The following is a 5,017-nucleotide window of genomic DNA, read 5'->3' as shown; positions in this document are numbered from 1 at the left end:
ATTTACATTAAGACTGGAGTCTCTCTCTACTATAGTGTAAACAATGTTGTGAAGTTTTGACCTTCTATTCCTGGATGACAGCAGCTTGACTTGGCTCAGCGACACACCTGCTTCCATTTGTCTTGTCAATGAACACAGCAAAATAAAAGTAGACATTTCGGTATAATCTGGCATTATAGTCATATTAGTTACATTGATTAAACTCTGTTTGTATCATTGCTAAAATTCATTGCTATTTTCCTTTCAGAATATCATTTTTGAAATAAATGATCTTTTCCTAGTGAACTTTAGTATTAATTCATTCACCTAGTTGCAAGCAATTTCGTTAGAAAGCGCCAGTTGCCTGTTTCAGTGTGAGATTATTATGAATAAAATTAAGTCTTATAGATTAACAGGGAAGTGAAATTGTCAGTGATAATTAATTAATTGTGAATAACTTATTTTTAGTCCTATCAATTTTCAGAGTAATAAGATTCACAACCATTTTTTGTTGAAAAATTGCCTCGAATCTTACGCTGATTATAGTCCTTTGACTGAAGCATGTTTTTATTAATAAAATGTTTGTGAAGTAATAACTTCGGGAGGGCATAATAATCCATTGGTTCATTGCCAAAAAATAAATAAATAAATAAATAAAAAAAAAAAAACTTCGATCGACTATGAAGGAATCAGAACTGGGATTTTTCTTTCACTTATAGTGGTTCTATCAAATTTTAAATATTGAGTTAGAACTGAAGTATACTTCTCGGAAATTTCTTGTGTCGAAAAAAGTTTTTCGAAGCTCAAAAATGAAAAGTTCTCAAGAAGCTTAAACTTTATATTTTATTTTTGATTTTATCCGTTAAAGCACGCATAATTATTGTATCCCAGATAGGTTTCAGATTTTTATCCATTGTCAAAGGAAGATTAACCAGTTTAATGTAGCGTTTTCGGCTTTACTTACGTAACCTTCTCGCACTACTCTTGCTGACAGATAAGGGAGGTTACATGGTAAGTACAGTGACTCCCATTAATATTGGGACACCTATTAAAAAATGATTTAAAAGGAAAATGAAAACAACATACAAAAGTTTGGATTTTTTTTTTTTTAAATAACATTAGCAACATCTGTAGAAATTATATATAAGTATAAATCGATGAAATTCCAAACTGTTAGGTAGCACTTTTTGAAAAAGTGTGAAATAAGGCTCTCAAAAATATTGGGACACCAGAAGTGCTAGTGTTTAAATGTTCAATATTTAAAATCTCCTACTATTTAATATTTGGTTGGTAATAATTTAATAATTGCTTTTTGACTTACAATAGCCCTCAAACGATCAGGCATAGGTGAAACAAGTTTTTGGTTAATTCAGGTGGTGTTTTTTTCCTATTCTTCCAGGAAACGTCGTTTTAATTCATTTTTGTTAGATATTACTCGTTTACTTAAAGCACTGGCTAAATATTGCCATAAATGTTCAATGGGATTAAGATCCGGTGACTGCGGAGAGGTTTGGAAAACTTTGGGCAATTATATAACAGTCACTGACGTATCACCCAAGCCGTAGGTTTGGGGTCGTTGTCTTGGTAGAATTTAGAAGACCCTAAAATACCAAATGTTTGGGCACTTTTTTCAAATTATATTTTAATATATTACTATAAACCATTTTGTGCATCATTCCATCAATAAACACTAATTCTCCAAATCCTGATGCACATTCAGCTCCAAACCAGAACTGACCCACCACCACCCGGAGGTGCAGCTTTAAAACCCTTTAAAGTTGGCTGTAAATTCTTCTTTTCGAGTTCAGCATTCGCTTTCCTCCAGACCATAACCCTTCCATCTGACTGGAAAACATTAAATTTTGATTCATCGCTAGAGTATATCATTCCAAAAGTCACTATTTACATTGGAATATTTTTCGGCAAATTTCACTCTCTTAACACGATTTATCTTACTGACAAAAGGATTCTTCCAGGCTACTCTACCATGATAGTCGAGTTTTCTTAGCACACTCCGAACTGTTTCTGCTCCTTTTTTGCTCTCTGAACATGTCAAAAATTTCACATAGAAGTTTTGGAGCACTAAGTCGGTGATCTTTTTTAATTCTTTTAATATATAACGCTGCTCTCTCTCAGAGAGCAGTTGAGGACGGCCTTTTTGTGGGGTTGAAACAATTCTTTTTTCTTTTTGGTAACGCTGAATGATGTTCCACGCAGTAGATGTTTTAGGTCCGATCAGTTTTTCTGTCTCTCTAACACTTTTTATTGTCTTTGTGCAAAGAAATTATAATATTTCTTTGTTCAATCGTTGTATTTGTATTTTTGCGCGACATGTTACACCTGGCTTGATTTATATAAACTAATTTAATTATTAATTTCATATTGAATATATGCTTAAGGTATATATTTACAAATTGTATAAATATTCGGGCAAAACCTTGGACAAACTATAAATTATAATAGTGTCCAAATATTTATGAGAGGTAGAATTTGCTCTTATTATTATATATATTTTTTTTAATCTACCAAAACATTTTTATTTACTTATTTAAATAGTTTTTATTTAATTAATAGTAATTATAAAATGAAATGAATTTATAAAAATTTGAATAAATGGGTGCCACTTTTAATTTTCGTCAATTTTGAACTTCTGTATGTACTGTCCCAATATTAATGGGAGTCACTGTATGTGTGTTATTCAAAATGTAAATGAATTTTGTAAAAAGTAATGAAATAAAAATTAAAGTAACTTTCCTAGTAATTGTTTATGCGCGAATTTAAGCAGAAAACTCAAAATTAAATTTATTTCATTTGTACTGGGAAATAAAAATTGAAAAAATATTGATGAAAATGAGATTTCTAATAAAAAACCTTCTTTTTTTTTCTTGAGTTTACATGCATATGGAACTATGTATCTAAGGAAGCACTTTCGATTTCTTTTTTTGTGGTGATCGATTTTAAGAGTCCTAGTAATTCGATTTCTAAATTCGGTACAGTTCTTAAACAGTCTGAACTGTACTGAAGACACCAAACTTTAATGTAAAAAATATAATTGTCTACAATTGTATAAGCTCTGAAGATGACCTTGTTCCTAAGTTGAAAGCTTGGCAAAAAATAATAACAAAAAAGTTATGAATGGAATTGGCAATAATCGTTCTTCCTTTGCAATCAATTATTCAATCACAAAAAACTAAGAACAATAATTTACAACATTCAACAATTTATTCTCTTCAAATATATATTATTTGAAAATTTATTTCAAGTGATGATAAGTGATAAAAAGAACTTGTCAAAACATGTTAGCCAATTGGTCGGCAAATAGCCTATATTTGAAACAGGCGAAAGTTTATATCCTCTGTGTAACTTGTAATCATTTCTTTTTTAGTTTTTCTTTTATATTTGAACTAAAAACTAGAAAAAAAGGATTTTTTGTTTCCCTTTAGTAGTCACCTAAAATTATTGGCACGTTTAAGAAGAAATATATTTATTACTTATAAAAAAAAATGTTTTTCCCAATCCTTTTCACAATTATAAGATATGCATTTAAGAAAGTGAATGCTAGCGCTATCTGTTGAGTATTTATAGAACCTTAGTTCCAAATTACTGTGAATCTTATAATTCTGAAAATTGATAGGACTAAAAATAATTTATTCACAATTAATTAATTATCACTGACAATTCCACTTACCTCTTATTCTATAAGACTTAATTTTATTCATAATAATCTCACACTGAAACAGGCAACTGGCGCTTTCTAACGAAATTGCTTGCAACTAGGTGAATGAATTAATACTAAAGTTTACTAGGAAAAGATCATTTATTTCGAATAATATTTCTAGCAATGCATAATTGTTCTATTATTTAATAGTTAATAGATTAATTGATATGTTCACTTTCTAGTCTTATTAATTCTGGTTCATATTTAGTGAACCATTTTCTTTTTAAATCAAAATATTGCATTAGATTTAAGCTAAGAAGCCAATTACTAAATATTAGATTAGTCATTTCCTACCTATTAATACTTCCTTACTTTCTGTATTTATAAATTTCATTCAATTTTTCATTTTCAATATGTCATTAAGACTATGTAAAGGACTATAACTATGAATAGTCTTATTCCTTCTTGTTCTCTCTTATACAAACAAAATTAAGTGCTTATCTATCTTAAGCCACACTTGTTCTTATTGGTTTTTAAATCAGGAGCAGGAGCTGTCCAAGGCCAAATTTTTTATATGTTCTTATTGCAGAAAGATGTGAAACAAAAGGTCTTAAAGGACATATGGGAAGACGGCAACCTACAGCCATCAATAAATAGCCTCGGATTAAGGGTACCATCAATTATTCAAAACTAATTAACTTAATTTTTTTTTCCAAAATTTCCTTTTAAGGAAGTTGTTTTACTTTTTGTGTATTTAAATTTGTTAAACCCATCCTTAAAATTTTTTAATTTGAACCACGTTTTCTAACAATCAGTAATTATTTCTTGTAACTGTTCTACAAAGTTATTTTCACTTCTGATATACCAATTAAGTTGCATTAGACGAAGAATATTTTTTTTTTGTGAAATTTGACAAGTTTTAAACTTCATTAAAAAAAGATTAGTAGGTAAAAGTACAAAACTTTTTACAATTTTAATTATTCAAATTTTCAAATATTTGAACTGATATTTTGATCCTCAATATTAAAAACAGTTTTTTTGAAAGGAAATCTTTTTGAATGGTGCAACTATATTTCTCATAGCCTCAGTACATCAGAATTTATTAGGGATTTTACACAGTAAGGAAATAAAAAGTTGGAAAAACCCAAAATGTGAAAAACTGTCTTCAAAGTTAGATTTTCTGCAAAATTTTGACAAGAATTTTTTTCGTTGCATATTAACAGTGCTATTGATTCCAAGAATTTGGCCTGTAGGAAATGAGATATCCTGTATATAACTGAGATTCCTTTTTAGCAAAATGTTGAATGTATAAAGTAATTGTAAAGAAATATTTGTTTTAAAAGTAGCGCGTTCATCTATTGATCAGCCGATAGTGGTGCT

This window comes from Rhodnius prolixus, unplaced genomic scaffold (assembly GCF_049639745.1).
Source record: "Rhodnius prolixus isolate KJV_2025 unplaced genomic scaffold, Rpr scaffold_1, whole genome shotgun sequence".
NCBI classification, from domain to species: Eukaryota; Metazoa; Arthropoda; class Insecta; order Hemiptera; family Reduviidae; genus Rhodnius; species Rhodnius prolixus.
Note: the sequence above shows the minus strand (reverse complement) of the source record.